Raw genomic sequence first — 11,568 nt, forward strand, 5'->3', positions numbered from 1 at the left:
CAGCTAGACTTAACATCAGTTTACTGTATCAGATCAGGCAGCGATTGCGATTGGTTACAGCATATCATTACTGCTTACTGACTGGTTGCTAGAGGTTACAGCACTCCTTAAGGCTCACTGATTAGTTGCTAGAGGTTACAGCACATGATTTCAGCTTGTTGATTGGCTGCTAGAGATTACTGTACAGTAATACTGCTCACTGGTTGCTGTAGGTTACAGCACATCATCTCTTCACTGCAGGGGGCATGATATACATATGAATGCTGCCTTATTTACATATCAATGTCGTTGGCCTCAGCTATTTTCATATGCATGTCACTGCTATTTACATATGAATGCTGGGTATTTACATGTAAACACTGGGTCTGCAGGTGAGTCGTCTGTACACAACAACAGGACTAAAACCTCAAGGGACAAGGGAATGTAAACTGGAATAGTTAGCAAGTATGAGGCAGCTGCTTTGGGCCCCACAACAATGACAGGGCCCAGGGCAGCTGCCCCTTTTGCCCTGCCTTAAAGACGGCCCTGGATGCCTTGCCCGGTGCAGTCCCAATGTAAGACAAGGCAAACAAGCTCTGTTTCCTATGAGGGCATTTCACAGCACTATGTTGCAGTGGTGTGCAATTAAAAAAAGTACTGTGTGCAGGTTGCATTGCATCACTGTGGTGTGAATAAAACTTAAAGCGGTTCTAAATGTTGAAGGTTTTTTACCGTAAGGGCTCTTTCACACATGTCCATTTTTGACGGACTCCATTTGCTCAGCCGGGATTGCTCCGTTGATCCTCGCTGAGCCGGCGGATGACAGGTCTGTCTCTACTCGCTGTGGAGAGACGGACCTGTTAGTTCTCCCCTCTCTGCTATGGGGGATCGGATGAAAGCGGGTCCGCATGTCTCCATTTTCATCCAATCCAATCCACCAGAAGGATGGAAACTAGTGTTTCCAACCGTCAGAATTTAGCGGATCGGATGTCAGCGGGCATGTCAGAACTGCAGGGACCTTATGCTTTCTATGCATGAAGCTAAAAACCTTCATTATGCAGCTCCCCCTGCAGCCCCTTTCTAATACTTACCCAAGCCGATCATGATTCAGCGCCCCCAGCCTCTTTCTCCTCATTTGCAGAGAGATAGCTCAGGAGCCATTGGGTCCTGCTGCTGTCAATCATAGGCAGTGAGGAGGGAGTGAGCATACACACGTGCCCCATAGAAAAAGGAGAAAAGGAGGAGCTAGGAGCGTCAGCGGGGGAGCCCAGAAGAGGAGAATCGAGGCTGCTCTGTGCAAAACCATTACATAGAGCAGGTAAGTATGTCATGTTTGTTATTTAGAAAATAATTAACCGTTAATATCACTTTAAATCTGTACACTGGGGAAAAGGGAGACTCCTCCGTTGCAATGGGGCTACCCTTAAACTCCAAGGGTTAAATGGTAATTTAGGTCTAAGAGACAGAAAAGCAGTTTTATTTATCTGATCCTTCAGTCCAGCAGGCTCTTTTGAGTTGCGTGCCCAGTCCCTGCAGCCTCTTCTGCCCTATGCTGTGGCAGTCAGATACCGTCTGGTGTCATCAAGACTGATTCAGGGCCATAGTGCTAACAAATAAAAGAACCAAAAAAGTGCGATGCTTCTGGATCGGTGCCTCTGCATTTTTTCCTCCAGGTGAACATCAGCAGTGTGAATGAGCCTCAATAAAAAACAAAAAGCCCAATGCAAACAATATGTTGTAAAGCGGATGACTATACAAATAAATCAATACCCATCAACCCAGCTGGAGCTGATGATGATCATATATATGAATGACCTAAATACTGTGATTATTAGCTCCATCTAGTGGCCATAATGCAGAATTTTCCTGAAGCACGCTACAGTATTTGTATGAATGAAGAATAGCAAACCTGGAAAGAATACAGCATAGTAACATTCACACAGAACAAATGTACATGCAGTTTTGTATGATAAATGGCTCTGCAATGTTTTTATGATAACACTTTTCTGAATGCACAGTGATCACTGACTCTTTTCATTCATAACTGAGCTTCGTGTTAATTAAGTGTCACCTCATCCCCTTAAAACCGAACACATATGAATTACACATATTCTGAGGCTAATTTAATGCAGATAAGGCACCAAATGAGTTTAATTATCACCTCAATCACCCACAGAACCTGTGTAATTAATATGTGTTCGGTTTTAACCACTTCAGCCCCGGACCATTTTGCTGGCTTAAGACCAGACCGCTTTTTGCGATTCGGCACTGTGCCGCTTTAACTGACAATTGCGCGGTCGTGCGACGTGGCTCCCAAACAAAATTGATGTCCTTTTTTTTCCCACAAATAGAGCCTTCTTTTGGTGGTATTTGATCACCCCTGTGTTTTTTATTTTTTGCGCTATAAACAAAAATAGAGCGACAATTTGGAAAAAAAAAACGCATTATTTTTTACTTTTTGAAATAATAAATATTCCCCAAAAATATATAAAAAAAACATTTTTTCCCTCGGTTTAGGCCGATACGTATTCTTCTACATATTTTTGGTAAAACAAATCGCAATAAGCGATTATTGATTGGTTTGCACAAAATTAAAAGCATTTACAAAATAGGGTATAGTTTTATGGCATTTATATTAATAATTTTTACTAGTAATGGCTGCGATCAGCGATTTTTATTGAGACTGTGACATTATGGCAGACACATTGGACATTTTTTACACATTTTTGGGACCATTGTCATTTATACAGCAATCAGTGCTATACAAATGCAATGAATCCTGTGTAAATGACACTGGCAGTGAAGGGGTTAACCAAGGGGTGGCAGTGTAGGGGCTAAGTGTGTCCTAGGGGTGTGTTACTAACTGTGGGGGCTGGGCTGTGTGTTAGTGAACACTGATCTCTGCTCCAATCACATGGAGCAGAGATCAGTGTCACTTGTTGTTAGGCTGTTTACATTGGCATCTCCCTGTTCAGCCTCCCCGTGAGACGATCGCGGGTATTCTTGTGGTGATCGAGACCGCGGGACCCGCGACCGGACTCACGGGGGTCCCGACCGGCATGTGCACGCCGCCGGCAGCACGCACGCGATGGCTGGGCAGCAAATACAAATGGACGTACCTGTACGCCAATTTGCCTGCCCGTGCCATTCTGTCGACGTACATCATCGTGCGCCAGTCAGGAAGTGGTTAAAGGGTGGAGGAGGCAACCCTATGTTTACTATGCTTCAATTTATGAAAGGAGAGGAGCCGCTGTCTCCTGTCTATTCATCTTCAATGCAGCTAAGGCTATCGAGAAAGGGACTGGGGAATCTGTGTCCTTAGTCCCTTTCTCTGTCTCAAAGGGGAGATGTCAGGGGTATATTTAGCCCCTGATATCTCACCAAAGCCCCCCCCCCCCCCAACAGGGTTGATTTAAAAAAAAAAAAAGGAAAAATGTTAATAAATAAATAATTAACAGTAAAATTGTAAAAATAATAAAATATATAAAAAATAAAAAAACACTGACAATGTCTACTCCCCCCCCCCCCCCCCAAAAAAAGAAGAAGAAGAAGAAAGCATCATATAAATAATAACAAAAAATATATACAATGTAAAAAAAAAAATTGTAAATAAAAATAAAAAACTACTACACAGTCCACACCTCATCAGTGCCACCTATCAGAGCCCATCACTTCTACTGTCACATAATAAGTATCGGTAATCAGCATCAGCGAGTACTTGAAAAAAAGTATCATAACTCATACTCGGTCTTAAAAAAGTGGTATCGGTGAAACCCTACTAGTTACCACAATACACAAACTCACAATAGTTCTGCACTTTGGGGTGCTGCAGTGACAGTCATTCTTAATGGCGCCCCAGCTCACCTACAAATGGATGCGTGTTGCACCACAACACAAAGTACAGTATAGCAGTAATCTGGTGGTATGCTGCATTCCAAACAAAAGTGTGTGTGTGTGTTTTTTTTTGGTGTGTTCAAAAGAATAAGCTGCTCTAACACAACGCATGTTGCATGCAAAGTATTGCATGTTAATGCACTGCAAGTGTGAGAGCACAGCCCTAGGCAGCAGATGTCGGATACCTGTACAGGCAATGTAAGAAGGGACTCTTCTCTTTGCCTATTGCAACCTTTTTTAATGTCAGCTGAAGAGATGGAGGGGCCAAAGTTGCCCAACTTGCTCAGGGTCCCCATTCTGTCTCTGATCTTGCCCCAAGTGAGCAGGGCCATCTTTAATATTGATTGGACCCTGGGCAAAACTTTTCTTGCCCCCCCCCCCCCCCCCATGCAGTTTCCCTCTTCACCTGCTCTGAGACATACAATAAATAGCAGCTAGACTCAAAATCAGTTTACTGAATCAGATCAGACAGCTATTGCGATTGGTTGCCAGAGGATGCAGTGTATCATTAGTGCTCAATGACTGGTTGCTAGAGGTTACAGAACACATTACGGCTCACTGGTCAGTTACTAGAGGTTACAGCACATGATTTCTGCTTGTTGATTAGTTGCCAGAGATTACTGTGGATATGACCTCAGGGGGGTATGATATACATATCAATGCCGCCGCTATTTACATATGAATGATGGTTATTTACATGTAAACACAGAGTCTGCATTTGAGTCATCTGTACACAACAATAGGGCAGAGCTGGGCAGCATTAGTAGCAGTACTTCACACTGAGATATTGGGACACAGCATAGGTGAGGGGATTTAAACCAGTATAGTTGGCAAGTATGGGGTATCTGCTTTGGGCCCCACAACAATGACAGGGCCCAGGGCAGCTGCCCCTTTTGCCCTGCCTTAAAAATGGCCCTGCAAGTGAGTGTAGTAAAGGAAAGGTGAGAGGGGCTATGTCCTAAAGAAGGATAGCTAGAAACTGTGTATAAATGCTTCTATTTTAATCATTAATTGCAAGCCCCTAACAAAATACTACAGAAGATGAGCTGAGAAGACAGTTAACACCCAGGAATGCAGTAAAATCACCTTCTACTCCACAGGCTTGGGAAAGGTTTGCCAGCTAAAGGTTTTTAGGAGTTAGACCCTGGTAGGTAATTCATCCAACACTGCCATCTAGTGGAAATATTGGCTTATAGCATCTAGCAGAAAATATGTTCTCTCCATCTGCCAAAAGCATCTGAAACAGCAATCTGTTAAAAAGTGAATCCCTCTCTTAAGTCTAACATTTTTAACCTAAGTTTTGGATAAAGTGGAGAGAGATTATAACCTCTGTATAGCTTTTTTTATTTTTTATTGTTGTCTGTACCCCAATTTCTTCATCAATTTAGGCCAATATGTATTCTGCTATATATTTTTGGTAAAAAAAAAAGTCCCAATAAGCGTATACTGATTGGTTTGCCCAAAAGTTATAGCGTCTACAAACTCTGAGATAGATTTATGGACTTTTTATTGTTTTTACTAGTAATAGTGGCGATCAGTGATTTTTAGCAGGACTGCGACATTGCAAATCTGACACTAAGTGACACTTTTTGGGGACCAATACAGTGATCGTTGCTAAAACAAAAAGCACTGTCACTGTATAAATGACACTGGCAGGGAAGGTGTTAACATCAGGGGCGATCAAAGGATTAAGTGTGCTCCTAGGGCAGTGTTTCTCAAAATTTTCAATACAGAGGAACCCTTGAAATAACATTCTGCTTTCAGGGAACCCCTGCTGAAAATGACTATATCCACAACTCATGGTACATTAGTGCGATGGTCAGTGGGAAAAATGATCCTTACACTTGTGGTGTTTTGGAAGAATTACCCCCCCTTAAAGATAGCGAAAAAGATCAATGGTGTCAGTGGGAACTTATCTGAGAGGCAGAAATTGCTCATTGCTTGAGGAACCCCTAGCAACCACTGGAGGAACCCTGGTTGAGAAACCCTGTCCTATTGAGTGCTTTCTAACTGTGTGGGGAATGCTGTGACTGGAGGAACACAAAGATCTGTGTTTCTGATTAGCAGGAACACAAGATCTCTCTCTTCCTCTCTGACAGAACTGTGGTATGCCTTGTTTAGATTTCGATTTTGCGCTTGAGGACCGCCCTGCCACAGTATAATTACATAGGGGCGGTCCATAATCGGTTAATATACCTTAGCAAACTGATCAACTCCAATCACTTTTATTGTCTTGTATGTGTCATAGTCATTGGCACAGTGCAAATTGTCTTGATTTACCCCTACCCAGCTATGACATGCTGAGAAGGAGAAGGGTGCTTACACAAATTTTATTCCACTTAAATTATTTTAAAGGAGAAGTATTGTCAAAGCTTTTTTTTTACTGTATTTTTCTATGGGTCATAGGAGTGCAGTTTGTTCTCCACTCCCGTGACCCATGTTCAGCTGCTGTTGGCTGACATCACAGAGTTGGTCTAGGCTCTGAAAAGTTCTTGACCATATGGTCGGGATCCAAATTCCTGGACCAGCAGCTAGCTCAGCCTCTCAGCAAGCCTCTGGGAGACTGAGCCAGTCACTCCCACTCCCTCCACAGTCCAGCACTCCAGTGAGCACTGGAGGGACAGAGCAGAGAGCCAGTGATTGACAGTCACCAGCCCTCTGCAGCCTGAAGACCAAGAGGTGAACAATCAGCGGTGTATGATCGCTCAGTTCTTGGTCTTATAGCTGGCAGGCGACAGATGCAGTATCCACCTAGGTGAATATATATACAGTGGGTATAGAAAAGAATCACCCCCCTTTAAAATGATCACATTTTGTTGCTTTTCAGCCTGAAATAAAGACAGACACAGTTTTCGTTTTATCCAGCTGTTATTACTAGTGCAACTTATCCAATTGAAAGATTTAACACCAACATGTCAGAAAATATAAAAAAATATTCAAAAACAGAATCACTGGGTTGGAAAAAGGATCACCCCTTATGTCAGTATTTTGTTGAACCCCATTTTGCTTTAATTACAGCCTTTAGTCTGTTGGGATTTGTCTCTACTAACTTTGCACATCTAAACTTTGTGGACTGCAGTCTTCAAGTCATTCCACAGATTTTCAACGGGGTTTAATTCTGGGCTCTGACTAAGCCATGCAAGGACATTCACCTTTTTCTCCTTCAACCACTGTGTGCTCATTTTTGCTGTGTGCTTTGGTCATTGTCATGTTGGAAGGTAAACCTTCTTCCCATTGGCAACTTTCTGGCAGAGGGCAGCAGATTTTCCACAAGAATTGGATGGCATTTTGCCCCATCCATTTTTCCTACTATCCTGACAAGTGCTCCAGTCTCTGCTGCAGAGAAACATCCTATAACAGGATATTACCACCTCCATGCTCTACTGTGAGAATGGTGTTATTTGAATGGTGAACTGTATTGGAATTCCACCAAACATATTGTTTGGTCTTGAGGCCAAAAAATCCAATTTTAGTCTCTGACCACCTTAAACGCACCTGGCAGATTCTGAGGCCCCATGGAAAATGGGTTATGGTCAGATGAGCTTAACATTTGATGATTTGCAAATGTTTGAAAGTACTTCAACATTTTGTTTGCTTTTATCATGCAATATTTAAAACGAATGGACATTACCAAACCCAAACCACATTCACTGTTAGAAATTCATTTTTTTAAGACAATAAATTTTTTCATTCCTGTGCTTTCAATTTTTTTTTCCCCACTGCAGTCCAAAAAAAAATAACGGTGAGATATTAAGGCTGGGTTCACACTGCCTTATGGAGCCGCTCACAGCAGGGGTCCGGTGTGTCCCCGTTCACCACTTCAGGTCCGATTTCAGTCCTTATTTGGACCTGAAATGGACCAATTCGCTCCGCAGCCGTCCCGGAGATGTGTGAACCGACTCCATTGAGAGCCGGTCACAATCTCCTGACAAAGTCTCCTGTTTTGACCAGGAGATCACGTCCTTGTGGTGAGGATCTCCATGCACATCAATCCCTCTGCTTCCTAATCCTTTTTCATTTGTAACTTTTCTCTTTCCAAACTTCCTTTCACCATGTGCAGAGATTGGCTCTTGGTGTTTTTGCTATCACACACCCATTATATACCTGTTAGAGCCCCGGGTTTTTATCGTAAAAAGGTTGTCGTTTAATATGATATTACTATAATATAATGTGATCACCTAAGAGGCACTCAGTGCCTGAACTATAAGATACCCAACAGTGATTCTGACCATTTGCTGCATACAGAACACGTCTAATGGAGAATTTCCTCCTGTTCACAGCGCCAGCCGCAGCCAGTCTGTATTGTCTGATCCGGATAATTAGTGTCCTCATGGTAACAAAGCAATTTTCTGTAATTTGCTAAATTAAAATGCTGATGAAAGGAGCCTTGTGTTCCCAGAGTGGGGGTCTTCTGTCTCATGGTAATCCGCTTTCCGAAAGATAAGAGGATGACCATCTATCTGCTGGTTTAACGGGAACATGTCGGCACCTAATTTCCCTGACCAAAGCCCGAGCACACCACTGCAGTCCAAATATTAGCTTTGCCAGCAGAGGTGGCGCAAAGATTTCCTCCATATAGGGGTAGAGCCAAGTATATGAGGACCACTGGCTCTGTAACTGCACTCCTTAGAGTCTGGGACAGTCGCTGTCTGCGGGTCGGTCCAGCGCTTACCCCATCTAGGTGACTGTGGGTGGGCATTGGGCAGCGGACATTGGGCAGCGGGAATCAAGCAGCGGGCATTTGGAATTCATGTATACAAGGGGCCGGGCGCAAACAAGCTGACAAAAAAAACATCAATTGCAGCCTCACTGTACCATTAATCACAGCCACTGTGCCCATCAATTACTGCCACTGTGCCATTAAATGCAGCCACTATGCCATCAAACGTAGCCACTGTGCCCATCAATTGCCACCACTGTGCCATCAAATGTAGCCACTGTGCCCATCAATTGCCGTCACTGTGCCCATCAAACTCAGTCACTGTGCCATCAAATGCAGCCACTGTGCCCCATATAATGCAGCCACTGCGCCCATCAATTGCCACCACTGTGCCCATCAAACGCAGCCACTGTGCCCCATCAATTGCCGCAACTGTGCCCCATCAATTGCCGCAACTGTCTCCATCAATTGCTGCAACTGTGCCATCAAATGCAGCCACTGTGCCATCAAATGAAGCCACTGTGCCATCAAATAATGCCACTGTGCCCATCAATTGCCACCACTGTGCCCATCAATTGCCGCCACTGTGCCCATCAATTGCTCCCACTGTGCCCCATCAAATGTAGCCACTGTGTAATATCAAATGCTGCCAGTGTGCCCCCCTGCTGGCCCACCGTCTGCACTCACCTTTCTCGGTGGGACAGCTCCTCGATGTCTTCTCTTCCCGTCCTCTGCTATGATTGGATGCCTGGCATCCAATCACAGCGCCTCTCGTTTCAGCCAATCAGGTGATGGGTAACAGATCCGAGAACCTGATTGACAGAGAAGTAGTTTAGTGTTAGTGTTACACACAGCTGAGTGACCTGCGAGCGCTCAACATGGAGCTCGCAGGTCACCTTTTTTGGCGACTATTAGAGCCTATGGATCTAACCAGGTGCTTAAAAACCACTTCTCTGTAATTCAGATGCGCTGTGCCTGAAAAATGTTGGGCGCCTGAATAGGGGGTGGCAACGGCGGCCATAGATAGATTCATGCAATGCACGAATCTATCTATTGGTGCTAGGGGGGTGGCAGGTGAGAGGGGGTGGAGCCCGTGCACCCTTTTGGATGCACCACCACTGGGAAAGAGCAACATTGGATGATAGCTCTGCTGACAGTGATAGGGATGAGACTGATGAGTAAAGACAATCGTTCGTATTTTAGAGTGATTTTTGAGCTGTAATGAAACTATTGTAGAATTGTCATTTTTTGGCGTTATTTGGCATTGAGGGGGATGGGTTTGCATTTTGAGTAATTTCAGCCAAAGTGTGGCAAAGTGTGCTGCTTTTTTAACTTTCTTTGATTACACAGTGCCTACTGAAAATTCTGATGAATACAACATCTCAGTTTTGATACATTTAAAATGTGTACAGTGCCTTGAAAAAGTATTCATACTCTTTGACATTTTCCACGTTACAGCCAAAAACATAAATGTATTTTATTGGGGATTTATGTGATAGACCAACACAAAGTGGCACATAATTGTGAAGTGGAAGGAAAATGATAAATGGTTTTCCACATTTATTACAAATATGTGAAAAAAGTGGGAGGCATTTGTATTTAGCCCCCTGAGTCAATACTTTGTAGACCCACCTTTCTCTGCAATTACAGCTCCAAGTCTTTTTGGGGATGTCTCTACCAGCTTTGCACATCTAGAGAGTGAGATTTTTGCCCATACTGTGCAAAATAGCTCAGACTCTGTCAGATTGGATGGATAGTGTCTGTGAACAGCAGTTTTCAAGTCTTGTCACAGATTCTCTATTGGATTTAGGTCTGGACTTTGACTGGGCCATTCTAACATATGAAAATGCTTTAATCCAAACCATTCCATTGTAGCTCTGGCTGTATGTTTAGGGTCTTTGTCCTGCTGGAAGGTGAACCTCCGCCACAGTCTCAAGTCTTTTGCAGACTCCAACAGGTTTACTTCTAAGATTGTCCTGTATTTGGCTCCATCCATCTTTCCATCAACTCTGACCAGCTTCCCTGTCCCTTTCTGAAGAAACGCATCCCCACAACATGATGCTGCCACCACCATGTTTCACGGTGGGGATTGTGTGTTCAGGGTGATGTGCAGTGTTAGTTTTCCGCCACACATAGCATTTTGCTTTCAGGCCAAAAAGTTACATTTTGGTCTCATATGAACAGAGCACCTTCTTCCACATGTTTGTTGTGTCCCCCACGTGACTTCTCAAAACTGCTTCTGGCTACTTCTTATGGCTTTCTTTCAACACTTCCATAAAGGCCAGATTTGTGGAGTGCACGACTAATAGTTGTCCTGTGGACTGATTCTCCCACCTGAGCTGTGGATCTCTGCAGATCCTCCAGAGTTACCACCTGCTTCTCTGAATAATGCTCTCCTTGCCCGGCCTGTCAGTTTTGGTGGATGGCCATATCTTGGTAGGCTTGCATTTATTAGTATTGTGCCATACTATTTCCATTTTCAGATGATGGATGATGGATTGAACAGTGCTCCGTGAGATGTTCAAAGCTTGGCATATTTTATTTATAACTTAAAGGGGTTCTAAAGGTTTGTTTTTTATTTTCTAAATAGGTTCCTTTAAGCTAGTGCATTGTTGGTTCACTTACCTTTTCTTTCAATTTCCCTTCTTAATGTTTTTTTTTCTTTGTTTTCGTTGTCTGAATTTCTCACTTCCTGTTCCTCCTGTTTTGGCTGACTAAACACCGCTCAGATGATGGTGTGAAATTTACTGAGGAGAAACAGGAAGTGAAAAATTCAGACAAAGGAAAAAAAAATTTAGAAGGGAAATCGAATGAAAAGGTAAGTGATCCAACAATGCACTAGCTTGAAGGAACCTATTTAGAAAATAAAAAACAAAGCTTTACAACCCCTTTAACCCTGCTTTAAACTTCTCCACAACTTTATCCCTGACCTCTCTGGTGTGTTCCTTGGCCTTCATGATGCTGTTTGTTCACTAAGGTTCTCTAACAAACTTCTGAGGACTTCACAGAACAGCTGTATTTATGCTGAGATTAAA

This window comes from Lithobates pipiens, unplaced genomic scaffold, assembly GCF_037356315.1.
Source record: "Lithobates pipiens isolate NorthernLeopardFrog02 unplaced genomic scaffold, aLitPip1_a1.2 Scaffold_27, whole genome shotgun sequence".
Taxonomy (NCBI): Eukaryota; Metazoa; Chordata; class Amphibia; order Anura; family Ranidae; genus Lithobates; species Lithobates pipiens.